Genomic DNA, 19,477 nt, shown 5'->3' with positions numbered 1-19,477 from the left:
AGCCTAGCATTTGCTTGCATTCTGCTCTCAGGGCTGTTTGGAATCATTTTATTTCATCAGCTGAGGATGCCAAATTTCCTCTAAGGTGCAGTAGTAGATGGGGGTTGGGGGTGAGTGCCTGCCCTGTAAGGTGCAGTAATAGAGAGGGGCTAGGAGAGAATAGAAGCCTCCCAAAAGAAGACAGTAGAAGCAAAAAAATAATACAATGCATTATAAATATAAAATCTATTGTTTTCTTATGGTTTAGTACTAGATTTTATTTCCAGTATGTGTTCTTTCCAGAAAAGTCTGTCTTAGTTTTTCTTTAGGTTCAAGAATATTTACTGGTATTGTCTAAACGATATGTTTTGATGAAGTTTTGACAGGCTTTGTTTCTTACTCTATAAAATGTTAAAGTTTGTACATTTAAGAAATTCTTAGCAAGAATTTAATATACTGTAGTTAATGCTTTTATTGCATTTAGTTCTTTTAGTTTTAAACTACTAATGCTCCCTTTTTTCCCACCCAAGAAACTGAACAGTCATGTAAAAATGTGAACTAAGAATGATTTTTTTTAATTGGTTTTTTTTTTTGTAAACTTACCAAACAATGAACTGTCTGTCTTGCTCAGGGTCTCAATGTATCCTTACTAATAACTTTATTAATCTACTTCATTTACAGGAAGTGTTCTTCAGTCAAAGTTTGCTTTCTTCAGCAGAGACAAAAATTTAATGGGCAAAAGTACAGTGTTTAGGTAGGTAGATATTTTCCTGGTGTGCTCAAGGCTCTTCTAGGAAGGACTTCCACTGTAATGGAAAAGGCTTCAGAATGAAAGATATTGTGCTTTAAAAGTACTGTATGATGGATTCCATAATGAAATGATGAGGAAGGTTTATCCGAAGTGTATTAATGTTGTCAATTAGCTACTCTTCAAATTTACATTTGTTAAATGAGACTATAGAAAGTTCTTCAGAATATTGTGTATGTGATGTTTATTTCCTTGTGTACCCTTTTCACTTGGCAAATATTTTTATTTAATACTTGTACAGAAACGAGACTCTTCTTTTTGACTTTCTAGTATTTAAAATCTAGAATGTGAATTTCCTAATAAGTTATGACAGGACTAGACTTCCTTGATTTATCTGATATTTTTCTACATTTAGGGTAGCTGAATGTAATGGGCTTCATTTAAATAATAAAAGGTTTCTTTTCCAGTTTGTAATTGTCTCTGTAATACTCTTTATTGCTAATAATAATTTCTGTTAAGAAACCACCAGTCTGGTTATGAACAGCAGTATGCACAGAAAATAGATAAGCCTTACATTCCTTTTTAAAGATGTTTTCTTTACCCTCTTCCAAAACAAACTCAAAACGTGAACTAAAGCTTTTTCAAATTAATATTGTCGAGTTTGCAAATATTTTATTGGATTCCTTTGCATTTCTTCAGATCAAACAAAACTTACAGGTTAGTAATAGTTCCTGAAAAGAGTGTTCATTTAATGCTCATTAAGAAAGGAAAGAAAGAAAAAGAGACACGTTTCTTTATAATTATGTAGGGTATTTCTTAAGTGGCATTACATTTAATTCAAATAAAAAGCCTTAGGGCTCTACTGTTAAAAGTTTCAGAGTAACAGCCGTGTTAGTCTGTATTCGCAAAAAGAAAAGGAGTACTTGTGGCACCTTAGAGACTAACCAATTTATCTGAGCATCCGATGAAGTGAGCTGTAGCTCACGAAAGCTCATGCTCAAATAAATTGGTTAGTCTCTAAGGTGCCACAAGTACTCCTTTTCTTTTTACTGTTAAAAGTGGAAAGTTTATTTTGTGAAATGTATGTTTATTTTATACAGTGTTTTCAAAACATTGCAGAGTTTAATACCACTGTTTTTACACTATGTATCTAATGTAGTAGTACAATTCAGCATAAATCAGATTGTAGCATGACCTAAAGGGAGGAACTCTATTAAATAAAAAATGAGCTGGCGCTTTCAAATAGAAATGTAAAAAATAGCAGTGTAAAACAACATTTTTTAATAATATTTGAATGTAGGAACCTCAATAGATAACCCCACACAATGAACAGGATTTCATAGAGGAGCCTACAGAAAAGTAAAATGTCAAATGGTAGGAGAAAATGATCATGTTCATCAAAAGCTGTTAAAACAAATTGAACATGGAAATAGCAGAGATGGTGATAAGAACAAGTCAGAACATGTCTTAACTGAATAAGAATCTTCAACAAGACTGCTATATATAAGAGCTTCCAAATATCAGGAATAACTTGCCTGTTGTAATTTTTTGTTTTACTTCACACTTTTTAATGAATATTTTCTTAGTTTTAATTGTTGAACAGTTTCAGAAAGTGCTAAAAATTATTTTTCTTTGACTTGCTGTCAATACTGTGATGTAGCCTATTGTGCTTAAGTTTCAGAGTAACAGCCGTGTTAGTCTGTATTCGCAAAAAGAAAAGGAGTACTTGTGGCACCTTAGAGACTAACCAGTTTATTTGAGCATCCGATGAAGTGAGCTGTAGCTCACGAAAGCTTATGCTCAAATAAATTGGTTAGTCTCTAAGGTGCCATAAGTACTCCTTTTCTTTGTGCTTAAGTTGTAGCTATTAAAATATGAAGGTGAATCTTTCTCTTGTATACTCCTATTTTTCTAGTCCTTGTTATGGGGATTTCTAGTACCCTGGTGGGAGAATGTCAGGCATGGGGTGGTCAGCCTCTATGTAGTTTACCAAAAAAATTCTGCCTCTAAAAGTAGTGTCTTAACTGATGTTTTCCTCAAAGCAAAACTGGACAATACACCTTATTTCCCACCGAGAGACTAATTCTCATGAATACTTTGCTTTTTGTACTTTAATGAACTGTCTGTTCCTGAGGCATTGTAGGCTTACCTTCAGTCCCCAACACAGTGCATAAAAGAAGTTGAAGGCCAGCATGGCATTTCCATTTGTCTCTTCTGCTCTCAGTTAGCTATCTTTCAAAACACAACAGTGAATGAATATGTGCTGCTGCCAGCAAATTCAGCAGTAGCCAGCTGCAATCCCTAGAAGCTGTGGCACAGTCCAGTGTTCATAGTCTGAAGACAAGACCCATGCTGAGTTAAGGACTGTGACCAGAGGCAGATTGCTATTTTTGCTGATGTACTGATTTAATCTGAACCAGGCAATAGGAACAGCTATGTGAGTCAGAAGCTCTGCACACTTTTTGGGAAGAAAAGCCCTTTAAAACAGTAAGGTCAGAATTTGTGAGGTGGCATGATATTAAAGGCTGGCCAGGACAGCAAAAAAGACAGAAAGGAGGTAGGAGGAATAAGGGGAAAGCATTGCTCAGGACCCAGCCATGGAGAGGGTGAAGCTGTCTCAGTTCCTTTCCTCATCTGGTTTGGTGAGAACGTTTTATAGGATTAGGAAAAATAAAGCCCAGTGGTGTAAGTGTAAATCTGTCCATCTTTGGTGGTGATAGTGGCAACCAGAGTATCAATGCTGGTTGATGCAATGAAGATGCTGCAGTCCAAAGTTTCCTGCCACTCTTCCACCCACCAATAGATAAGTGCTCTCCAGAAAAAAATGTCCAAAAGGGGTGGCAACCTTGTGACATCAATAGTGCCCCAATCAAACTTCTAATAATGCATACACCAGAGGTCCCCAATGCTGTGTCCGCGGGTGCCGTGGCACCCGCAGGGGCATTTTTGTGCACCCGCAGGACACCCTGCCACTGAAATGCCGCCAAGAAGTGTTGCCATTTCTCGGCGGTGAGGCTTCTTGCCGCGGCGGCATTTTGGCGGCGGGGTGTCTGGCGCCCGGCACAGTCTTCTCGGAATAGCAGTATGCTATTCCCACAAGAAAGGTTGGGAACAACTGGCATACACAGTCACATCTTCTCATTTTAAGATTCTGCGTTGTTGCTATAACAAATACGTCATCTCCCCAGAACCCTTGAAAATGCCTAATCAGCAATTCTTTCAGTCCAAACAAATATTGCCCATCATTTCTTTAACTATCACCTCTCCTCAATTCTACCTAATCTGTTCATGAATTAAAATTCCCTTAATTCTACCTCTTTCCTCCTCTTCCCCCCTCCCTGCCCCATTTTGGACAATTTAAGATTTTGACACAATGCAGAGACGTACTGGGTCAGATTCTAGTTTTCCTGCTTTTGTGAACTGGTACAGGGACAATAAGAATTCTGGATCTTTGGGTGGTGGAGGAAAGAGGAAAATCTTCATAGAAGATTAGGGTTGGAAGAAACCTCAGGAGGTCATCTAGTCCAACCCCCGGCTCAAAGCAGGACAAACCTCAACTAAATCATCCCAGCCAGGGCTTTGTGAAGCCAGGCCTTAAAAACCTCTAAGGATAGAGATTCCACCACCTCCATAGGTAACCCATTCCAGTGCTTCACCACCCTCCTAGTGAAATAGTTTTTCCTGATATCCAGCCTAGACCTTCCCCATTGCAACTTGAGACCATTGCTCCTTGTTCTGTCATCTGCCACCACTGAGAACAGCCTAGCTTCATCCTCTTTGGAACCCCCCTTCAGGTAGTTGAAGGCTACTATCAAATCCCCCCTCACTCTTCTCTTCTGCAGACTAAATAATCCCAGTTCCCTCAGCCTCTCCTTATAAATTATGTGCCCCAGCCCCCTAATAATTTGGTCACCTGGTATATACTCTCTGTGGATGCAAAGTGGGCTATGTATTCCAGATTTCTCAAAGATAATGGACTACTTGAGCACATACTGATAAATGAGGGAAATCTAATACTCAAAAACATGGCAAGCTTAAAGGATGGAAGTGCTGGCTGTCATCAGCATATGTAAATTGGCAAAATAGTAACAGAGCTGGCAGCCTTCTCCAAGATGGTTTTGTTTTAAAATGGGGAAAAAATAACTATCAATATGTGCTTCTTGAAACTGGAACAAAGAATATATATACTTGGCAGAAGGAAGACTCCATTTGCAAGTGGTCAGAACCTTATGTATTCACAACAGACCTATTCACAGGAGATGAAAACTACAGAATAAAATCAAACTGCCCATATTCTACTCTTAGGCTCACTTGCACTGCAGCAGGCTGGACTTAAATTTTACAGCAGGATTCCTGATTTCTGTTACATGTCTACCTAATGCAACAATCTGGTGCAGCAGACTGGAAATTCTGTGGCAGCTACATCTAAATTTTTTTTAAACCTGAGGTTTTAAAGGGTTAAAAATGAAAATGATTGATTTAGCTATTTTGTTTTGATATTAAATTCAGTTTAATATAATTTTGGCCCATACATTCAGATTTTATGTTCACAAATTTTTGTAATCATAAATATCTAAGTGCAGCAAGTAGTTAGACAAGGTAAGTAAGGAAATATCTTTTATTAGAGCAACTGCTGTTGATGAAAGGGACAAGTTGATCCAATAAAAATATTTTTTCTCCTCTAACTTGTCTCTCTCATATGCTGGGACCAACACAACTACAATAACGTTGCAGTCAAAGAAGTTGTCGGGAGGAAGCTGGAGGTTTTGGTGTCTGGGTAGGGGACCTATGGGGCCTTTCTGGGTATATGGAGGATATTATTGGATAAACAAAGCTGAATGTTTCTTCAAAAATTACCAGGAGTGAAACAGTTAATGTTGAAATTTTAAAGATAACTTGGTACCTGATTGAAAAGAATGAGGATAATGATGATCACGTTGTTAGAACTAAAGTTTAGATTCTCATCACTTCCTATCTTTTCCCTAAGTAGAAGAAGTTAGAAGGTAAGGAGGAAAAGACCAATATCTGTGATACTTGTTTCTTCTTGTTAGCTACAGAGGTGGTGTTTCAGGTCTTGTAAATCAAGGATTCTCAAGTTGTTTGAAACCTGCTCATTTTCCCCCCTCTTCTCATGGCTAGTCCTAGAATGCCTTATGTTGTTGCAGCCCCAAATCCCAAAATGCTGCACTGTTAAAGTTCATGTGGTATATATGGCCAGTAGAGACATCAATGGTTTGAATTCTAGCTTCGAAGACCAGAAGGGACCATGTAACCATCTAGTCAGAGCTTCATCACAGGCCATAGAACTTCCATAAAGGCCATAGAATGTAAATTTGATATTTTTTTTTAAATGTGAAAAGTGTCCTTTTAAAAAAATTATTGAACTGTGATTTTCCCAGTCAGTCTAATTGCTGCAGCTGTTTACAGTTGTGACATTATTTTCTCACCGAGGCTCTGTCTATGCATTTATAATTCATTGATCACTGCAATTCTAGGAACGCTTTTAAAATGAAAACTTGGTCTACAATAAGTATCGTGATGCCAGAAAATAACCTTGGGACCCAGGTTGTGGACTTTAACCGAAAGATTGAGAATCACTGTGTAGACCTCACAGAGCTTCTTGATCTCTTTTGTTGCTAAGACCAAAACCAATCAGTTAGCATCCAGTACTATAATCCATGTGTTAGATACCTGAATATGATAGCATGAAAACTGAGTGCCAACAGTTGTTAGAGTCTGCTCATTGTGAGTATAAATACCAGTCACAATTCTGTCATATTCATTTATTTACTGTTCATAATTAAATCTAGATATAGAAAGTCAAATAGTCAAATAGGATCCTTCCAGATAGTGAATATAATGCAGCAGAGTTTCTTGCTTTATCCTGATCTCTGTTGTATCTGAAGTTTCCTGTCTGAAACCTTAGTAAGCATTCCTCTTAAGCTTATTGAGTCGTGGTTATTTTAACCTCAATGGGGTAAGATTCCTTTTTCAGCAAGTCCTCAAACGTTTTTCTAGACTTCTCCATAGAGTTTTTATCCACAAGCTCTGAGAAGAATTTACTTACATTCTAATCTCTAATATTACATGACTCCTGCTGCAGTCTTCAGTTATATCCCAGTATTTTAGTACTTTTGTAGTTGTGGTTCACTGTCACTTATTATGTAAATTGGGGACTGAAGGCATTCAAATATGACATTTCAACCCATCATTAAAGCTATTTTCTACCAACCATCCATTGTATTTCTATTTTCTCATTTCAGAATCTATCACATTTTCACTTTGAGAGAAAGGTTACATTAATGAGGATTCTTAACTAAAGAAAAGTCAAACAGATTTATCTAGATAAGGTGGTCCACAAAGCATCCCTAGACCCTGCCCAGTTTAGAACATGAACTCAATTCTAAATAGGTCAATAATATGTAAGTAAAATAAACTAAGTAGGTTGACTTGTTGTGCTTGATAAAACCCTAAATCTCTGATTTTTGTATTGTGGGGCCATGCCATCCTTCTTGCACCCTTAAAAATGTTTTCCAGGATTGATTAATCTGTAAACCTGCTCTCCCTCAATCCAAATGAATACTCTTAGAGACAGCACTCATTACCCTTTCTTCATTTAATCAATGAGGCAGTCTACATCCTGTGACAGACTTTTCTATCTCTGTGGCAGAACTCACCCCAAAATGCTGAGATTGTGTACCTTCTGTCCCCAGACAGTTCTGTTATTTGGCAATTCTGAATTTTTCATATTGTAAAACTTAATTTTGGTGCCTCAAATCCAGCAATTTGGACTACGCTGCTTTCTGTATTGAATGTGTAGATAGTATCTCTCCTTCCCCCCCCCCCCCTTTTTTTTTAATATAACTGAAAAACATGGGGATATGGGTGAATTTCCAGACATGGGTTTGGATATCTTGTTTTTCTTTGGATGTATGCAAGCAAGAAGGATTTGTAATGTATAACATAATCGCTTGACAGTTTTTGTTACTTTTAAAATATTTCTTCATTTTTTTTGCATGCATTCCATGCAGTGGTTAACAAAGCACTAGAAACATCAAGATACAATTTTGAATATGTTTAGGTTTTGCAATTAACTTCTAAATACTGTGGCGTGTTCCTGCATAGAATGTTGTCATGTGCATCATATGACAGGGCACTGTGTTTTGCCATATATCAATAAATTTTCTATTAAATAGGTTTTTGTTGTTGGCAAGAAAGCGTTAATGGCAGATATATATTAATTTAACAGTTCAGTCAGAAACTTATTGCACTGTAGAGAGGTAAAAACTATTTTAAAACCTTATAGTTAAGCAAAGAATTCAAGCACAGTATATATGCAGTGTCTTCAGCATTTTGTAAATGTTTTTGACGATTTAATTTCTCATTGGAAAGCTATGTATTATACATAGTTTGAGAAACTGAATTGCATCATATAGATATTTTCTAAAATTGTCAGGTTTTTAATATTGTATACATACACCAAAAGAAGGTGATAGAAGTATTGATAAATTGCAGAGCCCTGTGAAATACTTTTTACTGTGCATCTTTCAGCAGCTTATCTGTCCCTCTGCTCACTATAAGGGCTTGTCTACACATGAAAGTGAATTTAGATTAAGGGAGGGAGCAGATTTAAAGTGTAATAGTTGTTATTCCTGAATAACTAGACAAATTGGAGGATTGGGCCAAAAGAAATCTGATGAGGTTCAACAAGGATAAGTGCAGGGTCCTGCACTTAGGACGGAAGAATCCAATGCACAGCTACAGACTGTGGACCGAATGGCTAGGCAGCAGTTCTGCGGAAAAGGGCCTAGGGGTGACAGTGGACGAGAAGCTGGATATGAGTCAACAGTGTGCCCTTGTTGCCAAGAAGGCCAATGGCATTTTGGGATGTATAAGTAGGGGCATAGCCAGCAGATCAAGGGATGTGATCGTTCCCCTCTATTCGACATTGGTGAGACCTCATCCGGAGTACTGTGTCCAGTTTTGAGCCCCACACAAGAAGGATGTGGAAAAATTGGAGAGAGTCCAGCGAAGGGCAACAAAAATGATTAGGGGTCTGGAACACGTGGCTTATGAGGAGAGGCTGAGGGAACTGGGATTGTTTAGTCTGCAGAAGAGAAGAATGAGGGGAGATTTGATAGCTGCTTTCAACTACCTGAGAGGTGGTTCTGAAGAGGATGGTTCTAGACTATTTTCAGTGGTAGAAGAGGACAGGACAAGGAGTAATGGTCTCAAGTTGGAGTGGGGGAGGTTTAGGTTGGATATTAGGAAAAGCTTTTTCACTAAGAGGGTGGTAAAACACTGGAATGCGTTACCTAGGGAGGTGGTAGAATCTCCTTCCTTAGAAGTTTTTAAGGTCAGGCTTGACAAAGCCGTGGCTGGGATGATTTAGTTGGGGATTGGTCCTGCTTTGAGCAGGGGGTTGGACTAGATGACCTCCTGAGGTCCCTTCCAATCCTGATATTCTATGATTAACTGCATGTCCAGATGCTCTTCTTCTGGAATAAGTGTGTCCACACTTGAAGATACTGAAAAATCACTATTTTAGAATAGCTATTCTGGAATAACACCATGTGTAGCCAAGTCCTAATACAGCTCCCCTGAGTCTTACTTTAGAATTCTGAAAATGTGCCAGAGAAATTTTTCTTCGTCTATCCAAAAGTATATTTCCTTAGGCAGGATTTACTGCTGGAGCTACTGCTTTTCTTTATCCCAAAATGTCACAACTTTGAAGAATGATATCTCATGGTCTTGCAGTATGAGAAACAGGTGCACTGTATCATTAGGAAGGGGAGTTTTTCCAGCACTTATTTCTAGCCCCAGAAAGACCTGAGAAAGAGCCCTGCAAATCTGCAGATATCCACGGACCATATTTGTAGATAGGATGCAGATACAAATTTTGCCTTACTGCAGGGCTCTGAGAGAATCTGACTTTAAGGGGTGGAGTGACTTAAATTTAATTTGCTTGATTTTTTTAAAATCACTGATATAAATCAGGTTGACACTTTGTAAAATTAATTTGAACACCTGCACTATTGCAACTTTAAAAATGCATTTATAATTTAATTTCTCACACTATTGCTAAGGTGGTGTATTTTAATTTTACAAAACGGCTGTTGGCAAACTAATATTAAAGGCCTTGAGCCTGCAAACTCTGAAGCAGTTTATTCACATGAATAATTCCTTTGACTTTAATGGGACTATTCATGTACTTTAAAGCACATGCATAAGTATTTAGCATCGGGGTAAAATTGTATTTTTATTTAAAAAAAAAATTCTTAGTGGCTTAAAATTATTGTTTGTTCAAAACAAAATTGCTTCAGAGTGAACAATGAAAAGTTATTTAGACTTTTAGTATATTAACAGAGTTTATTGTGAGCTTTTATCATTCGGAGGCCAACATTTTCAAATACAGGAGCCTAAAGTTAGGTACCTAGATATGGGTCTAGGAGCTTAACTGAGGAATTTTCGAAGCACCTCAGTGATTTAGGAGCAGACATCTTATTCACTTCAGATTGCAAACCCTGATGGGTTGATTTCTTGATTTATGGACATTCAGTACATTGGACAAGAGTGTTGGTTGATAATGTAGCACAGGCTATTTGCCTATCAATGTTGTGTTTGAATTGTGATGTTCTCACATTAAAGATGTTAGTGATGCCCTGACACGGCTTTATTCATTATAGAGGAGAATTTAAGTGTGAAACTTCTTGGTAGAAAATGAAATGTAAAAGTCTTAAATTCAATTAATAATTAGCAAACTAATTTTAAATAGTACAAAACACTCTCATGAGCAATTTAAGACTATATTAAACTAACATTGCTTAAATTTAAATTCCAGTTTATTTTTAAGATCATTTTTATCCACATTGCTTTAGATGTGACCTGTTTAGATGTAGAAAAGCTGTTTTATCTCATCTTTGTTTTATGGCTCCTGCTGAGCCTTGTACAGTTGAAATCAAAACTAAGGCAGCCTAGCTTTACAGGCAGAATGTTACAATAAATAATCCAAGAATATGTTTTATAAAACTCTAAAGCACCCTAAAATATCTCTCCTGTAAAATGTGTAACACTTTTTAGGGGGCGTGTGTGTGTGTTTTAAAAATAAAAAGTCAAAGTATAAATGAGCAATATAGCATTGCCAAAATTCCATGTAAATGTAAACCAAATACAATGTATATGTACGTGGGAAAAAAAAGTTGCACATTTTGTGAAGCACTTTCCAAAATGCTATAAAATGTTTAAGCATGTTAGTATTTGTGTTGACTACATGTAATTACTGCAGGGCTTTAATAATAAAGCTAGATGTGCAATTTTAAGGCTTAGCCAAAGCTGATTGGATCACAGACCCTTTGAAAGTAAGTAATTAGTTTTGAGGTAAATTAATGCAAGTAAAATTTCAGGCTGGGGACTCTTAATGATAGTGGCATAGGAAAGCGGTGATTACTGTTTTGAAGGTATTACACAGGAGCAATGAATTAGTTTAATTTTTTTCAAATGTACAAGAGAGAATGTACAACAAACGCCGGAAGCTCAGTTCTTCCCTTTGCCTACAAGCCATTTATGTATGTCAGGAAGATCTCAGTATTTTTGTAAATCACTAAGAGTCTGCTCCTGAAACTAATTTGGTGTGAGCACAGGGGTCTGCTGACTGGGTCTGCTACAGGATCAGTATACCAACTGGTTTGATCAGGAATATGAAGTGTAAAGGAAAAACCTTGAACTCAGACTTCTATGCTGATCATTTACTTTTAAGCTATCTTAAATAATTAACTGATTTTTGCTTAAAATTATCGCCATACATGCACTCATGAGAGAGATTTAAGATTCTAGAAATATTCCTGTTATGTTGTTACTAGAAGAAAATAAGGAATTAAAAGTATTTAAAAGGAGATCAAATATGCGCACTTTTTGCCATGCAGACTGTTAGGTGTTCCTCCCTTCTGCCTGGAAAGTGATAGTCAATCATGCTCTTGGCTTTTCTGCAAGCCCCTAGCTCAGTGGTTCCCAAACTGTGAGGAAGATTTGGATGTGGCGGGGCCTGAGCCAGTGGGGACGGGGAGGGAGCGCCACCCAGCCCCGCTTTTGTCCTGAGCTCTGCTCCGGCCTTGCCCCCCAGCTACAGCTCTGGTCCCCGATCCCACCCTGGTCTCTGCTCCTGCCAGCCCTGACCAGGGCCCTAGCCTTGGCTGCCCACCACAGCTCTGCTCCTGGCCCTGGCATTGGCCCCAGCCTCAGCCCCTTTATACCATCCGTGTCCCCCCTCCCCCCTTGGGAGCCACAGCCCTGCTCCCAGCCCTGATTCCCAACTGGAGTATGGGGGAGCATAACATGAAAAATTTGGGGACCACTGCTCTAGCTACTTTCTGTAACGCTCTGGAGAAGCAGTAACCTAGTTCCAGAATTAATATTGCTATTTTAGTAATGAAATCTAAGCAAGTGCAGAAGAAAACTCCAACAAAGACAATTGCTATTAAGGAAGGAAGTGGTGGTGGTGGTGGTTTTATGGCAACACCTTTACAAATCCAATTTTGGATCCTTTTACTTGAACTGAGATTAGATTGGTTTCTGTTCCTATAACTGGTATAAGCATAAACCACATTGGATTCTTTGACTTGTCCAGATAATCTAGCTTGGACAGTATCCTGAGCCAATCAGTTTGGGAACCAGAAGCTTCAAATAATATATTTTGGACTGGTAAAAACACACTTTTTCATCTTTAAATGATCTAAGATTTTTTTAAAAAAAGTTAAAAGTTAAGGTTTCTTATGAACAAGTATATTTTTCCACTAACTATCCTGAACATCACACTTATCCTGATTGGGAAAGAAGTATCTAATGTTTTGGGTTTCCCCCACAGAAGAATCTGCCTTGAATGTTTTAGACACAACAAATCCTGCATCTTGGCAGAGGGTTAGATTAGATTACCTTTACTTAACTGCAAATATGGCATTGTACGATAGCCTAGAGAGTAATTTTGCTAATTGTGGTGCTGAGGCAATATAAACATTGGATAAAGGTTTTGTCACAGTTACAACAGCAACACAATGTCCTGGGTCTTTATCTTATCAATGTACATCCTATTTAAGTGTGCGCTTGCAGGCTGTCAGAGAGAGTGGTCCAGTATGACAACTCTAAGAGATAATCTCTCTGCAGAATTCAGTAACATGAGGCATTGTGAAAATAGGAATTTATGCATTCTTTTTGTAGCATCACTTTGTCTTTCTGGTAGATCAGGGTGGATAAAAATCAATTTTTTTTTTTAAATAGTCTTCCTGACTAGTGATTTAAAATCATGATTTAAATCAATTTGATTGAAAATCATGATTTAAATCAATTTGATTGAAATCAAATCCACTTGAGCGGATGCTCAAGATAAACAAACTGTCTGAGCCCACCAGTGGCTTATCCTGATGGCCTGGGAGCCAAAGTTCGCCAACCCCTGAATTATAGGGTCGGTTTATGAATGGGTCATAAAAATTTTCCATTTTTACATATTCATCGGGGGAGGGGGTCGGCTTATAAACTAACTGGCTTATGATAGAGTATATAGGGTACTTATTTTGGATGAAGCAATACAGAATCATCCTTATTCTCAAGAAAAGCGGCACTACCCTAATGTCTTGCAGGATTTGAGACATCCTTACAGTGTTGTATAGAGCCCAAGGTTGCTCAGGTGGGAAAGCCACTATTCTGGTTACTCAGGAATTCTTTTTAGAATTATGATGCTCTGGTTCCCAGCTCCTTCCAGAGTACAAGATTGACTCGCTCACTCTGGACTATACTACTAAGTGGGTAGGTGTTTCTGCATTCTTGAAAGCAGTCTCCTAAATTAGACCAAGTTAAATCCTCAGTTGCTCCTTTAGTCTCATCCTGGTTCTTAGGAAGCTTTGTGAATTTTTGCCTTTTAATTTTTTGTTTAGAATTCTGTTCCACAAGGAACTTTCCTAGTAGCTATTGCTTTTCCCAGACAAGTGACTGAACTGCAGGGGTTTTCACATTTGATGCATATTTACTTTTCCACTAAGACTTGTCTGTGCTGCCTTCATGTCCATCCCCCCAACACTTTATCTACACTGAGAAATGAGAATTTTCAAATTTCTGTGACACCTTAAAGTTGAAAGGGAGCTTGTCACAGTCTCTAAGTATGCAATGAACTCTCTGTCTGCACAGAACAGATAAATACAGAACTCAAAAGTTGCATGTTTTATTACTACGGTTTGACAGAATCGGCCAAATCCCGAGGCATTTTGACTTGCACTAGTAATGTGCAAACACCTTTTTATATTATGGTGGTATATAAAGTTACAGAAATTTTATGCCATGGAAAGAAAATTGCTCACTATGAAGTTTATGGGCTCATTTTGGACTGAGATATGAGAAACCTCAGAGCAGTATCACAAATTCTTCACCTGGTGATCTGTTAATGCTTTCCAGCCACTGGGCATTGCAACATTGGCCTGGAGACATTGGCAAGAGAGTGCATTATGATGATTCATTAAACCAGTGCATATCTTTATAAGGAAAATAGGTAGTTGAATTCATACCCTGTTCATCATTCAACACTTTTTTCCCTTTCCTGTCTTAGCAGCTGTCTCTGTAGCCTCTTTTTCCCCTACTCCATACCACATATAGAGAGAGAGCAACAACTAGTCAGAAACCCAGTCTGTATTACTTGCTACTCAGTTACAGAATAACACATTTCCTGTGTGTTAAGTATTTTCTGGGCTTTGGTTATAGATATCAGTATAAATGCTCTCCCAGGTATGTATTGTAGGATGCAGGGTCCTGTTGAATTTGTAGGATTAACAGCTGTAAGCTAACAGATATTTTTTCAGATGTGGAAAGGGCACTACTGGAAGCTATTGTGAGTAGGAGGAAGTGATACATGAAGTTTTGAGCTGTGATTAGCTTCAGTCTACATTAATGACTGATGGATTGCTTCTCCTATTACACTGGTGTAATGAGGTTACAGAAAATTCACTGGTGGTAGACTTGTTTTTCAGTTATGGTAACAGTGAGTTTAATCTCTGGAATGTAAAACTCTGGCTAACACTTTGCAGTTTGGCTCGGAATTGTTCATTCTGTAGGTGAAGGTAAAGTCTTGTTTAGATCAGTGTAGTGCTGCCAGAAATATTAATGAGACAAACACTTAAACGGCAATACAATCCAGATTTACTTTTTTTCCTGAAACGAAAATCTTATGTAAGTAGCTTTCTTGTTCCAAGACTTGTCAGAGTTCATGTGGCTGGAAACAGACTATTTAAAGCAAAAAGAAAAGGAGGACTTGTGGCACCTTGGAGACTAACCAATTTATTTGAGCATAAGCTTTCGTGAGCTACAGCTCACTTCATCGGATGCATTCAGTGGAAAATACAGGGGGGAGATTTATATACACAGAGAACATGAAACAATGGGTGTTACCTTACACACACTAACAAGAGTGATCAGGTAAGGTGAGCTATTACCACACCACACGATCCATTGTCTACAGCCAAGCTCTACGATACAACCGCATTTGCTCCAACCCCTCAGACAGACACCCACAAGATCTCTATCAAGCATTCTTACAACTACAATACCCACCTGCTGAAGTGAAGAAACAAATTGACAGAGCCAGAAGTCACCTACCACAGGACAGGCCCAACAAAGAAAATAATAGAACGCCACTAGCCATCGCCTTCAGCCCCCAACTAAAACGTAATAATAATAATCATAATTCTAAAAAAAATTCCTGAGTAACCAGAATAGTGGCTTTCCCACCTGAGCAACCTTGGGCTCTATACAACACTGTAAGGATGTCTCAAATCCTGCAAGACATTAGGGTAGTGCCGCTTTTCTTGAGAATAAGGATGATTCTGTATTGCTTCATCCAAAATAAGTACCCTATATACTCTATCATAAGCCAGTTAGTTTATAAGCCGACCCCCTCCCCCAATGAATATGTAAAAATGGAAAATTTTTATGACCCATTCATAAACCGACCCTATAATTCAGGGGTTGGCGAACTTTGGCTCCAACGCATCATCAAGGATCTACAACCTATCCTGAACCTAAACCTATCACAACCGCCACACTATGAGAGACTCCTTCACCTGCACATCTACCAATGCGAGATATGCCATCATGTGCGAGCAATGCCCCTCTGCCATGTACATTGGTCAAACTGGATAGTCTCTACGTAAAAGAATAAATGGACACAAATCAGACGTCAAGAATTATAACATTCAAAAACCAGTCGGAGAACACTTCAATCTCCCTGGTCACTCAATTACAGACCTAAAAGTGGCAATTCTTCAACAAAAAAACTTCAAAAACAGACTCCAATGAGAGACTGCTGAATTGGAATTCATTTGCAAACTGGATACAATTAACTTAGGCTTGAATGAAGACTGGGAGTGGATTTGTCATTACACAAAGTAAACCTATTTTCCCATGTTTATCTCCCCCCCGCCGTTCCTTAGACGTTCTTGTCAACTGCTCGAAATGGCCCACCTTGATTATCGCTATGGAAGGTGTCCCCCCCCCCGGCTCTCCTGCTGGTAATAGCTCACCTTACCTGATCACTCTCGTTACAGTGTGTATGGTAACACCCATTGTTTCATGTTCTCTGTGTATATAAATCTCCCCACTGTATTTTCCACTGCATGCATCCAATGAAGTGAGCTGTAGCTCATGAAAGCTTATGCTCAAATAAATTTGTTAGTCTCTAAGGTGCCACAAGTCTTCCTTTTCTTTTTGCGGATACAGACTAACATGGCTGCTACTCTGAAACCTATTTAAAGCAATAAATTATTCCTGATTTATGAAGAATTTATTGTCCTATACAGTTTTTTGTAAGAAAAGACTACCTTGTATCCGAACATCATAATATAGAGTTGTATTTAATTATATATAACAGCCTATATTAAAAAAAAATACAAATTTCTCATCTTGCTGCTTTGTTGAAAAATATGTGGACAATTACACCATTACAAACAAAAATTCATAGGCATATCTCAGTTCAACTTTGAGAATTGCACCTTTTCTACTTTGTGTGCAAACAAATTGTTTTTTATTTTTATTATCTTTGATGCTATTTCATGGTCAACAGATAATGTTTCATTTTCCCATCAGAGTTCTTTTTTATTTATATTTTTTTCTTTCATTAGTTCTCTGTCTAATTCTATAGACTTGACAGAATTCAGTTTTTATTTTTTTATCATTTTGCTGGATGGTAGTTGATTAAAACCAGAAAAAATGTTTAAAAATAAATTTCAATTTTCACCACTGTAAGAAATTATGGAGGGGTCAGACAATTTATTTAATTCAAAAAGTTCATGCTTTATAACAGTTAAAACACACATGTCAACATCGTATGTCAAAATGCACAAAATAAATATCCTTAAATAAAATTAAGTTCTCAAGCAGAATTTTTCTTTTTACCCATCTGTAAACTTTGATTATGATAGATGGAAATATTTTTCATCAGTTTGTGTATGTATGGTGAAATCAATGTTTACCAATAAAATTCTGATCCTTCCAACCCTAACTATATGATTTCTCTTTGCAGTTTGGTTTTTAGTCAAAAAGCAAAAACTTGCATTTCAACAGAAACGTTAATAAGAGAGATTACAAAAAATAAAACTAGAATCTCTTGAAAATTTTTTTTAAACTGTTTATTATATTTAGCATTCTTTGTGTGCATTTTTCAGAGAAAACAGTTTTTCTAACACACTAACTGTACAAAGTGAAACTTTCAGTCAGATTACTCTAAGCCATACATGTGAGAATAATTCATTACTAGAATAATTTTAAATATTAAAAATTAGCACTATGTTTCTGAGGAACTGTTAAACAACTTAAGTACAATGCAAAAATACCAGGCAATTAGAAAAAAATATATTGGTTATTTTTAAATATTTTTAACGGATTGATGTCTTCTTTTAAAGTACATCCAATAGTACCTGTGCATATATAATATATAACATATATGAAAAGTCGTGGCATGTTATGTCTTCTCCTTCCCTCTCTTTGTCTATCTCCTTAGCCCCCAAAGCATCACAAAACTAAAATGAACATCCCACACTCTTCTGGGAAAAGCCAAGGAATGGAAACAGGCCTGGCACTGTTCCTAAAAGTTGTCAAACTCTGTCAGACCAGTGAACGCAGCAAATTCCAGGATTGATCCTCCACTAATTGTGCCCTGGCTGATCTCATCTATCTTAGTGATGCCTGGAAGACAGGTAGTCTGCCATTAAGTTGGGACCCAAGCCACATAGGACTTTTATAGATTAGTCAAACCTCTTACTTTCTTCTTTCTGGATACAATTTAATAGGAAGCCATTGCAGTGGTTGTCTAAGAACTTGTGCAATCCGCACAAGGGCAGGGATGGTGTTCCTAGCTTCTGTTTGCCAGAAGCTGGGAATGGGTGACGGGATGGATCACTTGATGATTACCTGTTCTGTTCATTCCCCCTGGGGCACCTGGCATTGGCTACTATTGGAAGACAGGATACTGGGCTAGATAGACCTTTGGTCTGACCCATTATGGCTGTTCTTATGCTTCCTGTGACTAATGCTGTCAAATAAACAGCCAGTTGTTTATTGTACTAAAAGTGGTCTTGAAGGGGTAACCCCCTTTAGAGCCAACTTAGAAAGCACAAAGGCATGAATTAATTTGGCAAGGTCCTGTTCTGGGAGAAATGGTTTATTCCCTTATCCAGATGTAAATAAAAAATTATGCCTTGGGACTCCAATGCCAGGTGACTGAGAACTAATTGGCAATGAAAAGAACTGTAATTTAAATTTCTCAAGCAGAGGACAGTTCTCCTAATTGTGGGCAATCATAAATAGCAGGAGCAGGAATTAGTCCTGCAATATTCTCAGGTACCTTTCTGCTAGTTCACTAGCATCATCTCTGGTTTATAGTAGACCAGGTTGTAAACAGTATATGCAATGATAGTGAAGGAGAATGTCTGTAGCCTAATAGGGACAGAACTGGCATACTCTCCTTAATGAAAGGGTTAACAAAACATCCATTATACAGCACTGTATAAGGCTTGGCATATTACAGAAATACAAATCCCCAGTTCTAGAGTTTTAAGATAAGTCAGTCAAGACAAATAGATTTTTGTCAACAGTTGAGATAATAGGAATAAAGGAATTGTTGACAAGGTAGGAAAAATTGCTTGAAGTGTGATTTTTAAAGTAGGGACTTCGGAGAAAGAGAGCCAGAAGGTGCTTGGTATTGATGAAAACAGAGAAATTTGTTCTAGCCATTGGGGCAGCATGGTAGAAGGGGGTGGAGACAGGGAATGGCAAAAGAATTGAGAAGAGTGCCTTCCTCCAGTACATACCAAATGCAGTTTGCTCACTGAAGTGACCATGTCACCTCCCTCCTGTTTTGATTCCTTCAATTGAATCCCTCTCCTCTACCACATGTGAATTTAATAACATTTCTGCCCCTGCCAATAAGGCTCCTAGTTTTTCTTTTCCTGCTCATCGACTCATCTCTTAGCATTGTCCTCTACTCTGTCAAAATTGCCATCTTCTTGCTTTCTTCCATGTTGGCCCTGTGCATGAGCTGTTCTTCAAGACCACTGCCGATTTCCTTATTTAGATCCCTCCTCAAGTCAAATTTCTACTGACACACCTACAGGAACCTACACAACTAATAATGGATAGGTGTAGGGACAGTTGGACACAGTTGATACATATAATAAAAATGTAAAAATCACATGAAACGAATGAGATGTGTAGCAGTTGTCA

General features: G+C 37.8%; 1 protein-coding gene across 5 annotated transcripts in view; it reads left to right on the top strand.

Annotated features, from left to right (window-relative positions):
* CNOT2 (CCR4-NOT transcription complex subunit 2) overlaps positions 1 to 19,477 on the top strand; it is a 151,413-nt gene that overhangs the window by 45,411 nt on the left and 86,525 nt on the right. Inside the window, exon 2 of one of the 5 annotated variants that reach the window (XM_073327791.1) lies at positions 661 to 733. The exons of the other annotated variants lie outside the window; for them this stretch is intronic. The gene's annotated coding sequence lies outside the window, so the exon portion shown is untranslated. The remainder of the gene's footprint in view (positions 1 to 660; positions 734 to 19,477) is intronic. 5 annotated transcript variants of the gene reach the window in all.

The sequence above is a fragment of the Lepidochelys kempii genome, chromosome 1 (assembly GCF_965140265.1).
Source record: "Lepidochelys kempii isolate rLepKem1 chromosome 1, rLepKem1.hap2, whole genome shotgun sequence".
NCBI classification, from domain to species: domain Eukaryota; kingdom Metazoa; phylum Chordata; order Testudines; family Cheloniidae; genus Lepidochelys; species Lepidochelys kempii.
Note: the sequence above shows the minus strand (reverse complement) of the source record. Positions and strands in the feature narration are given on the sequence as shown.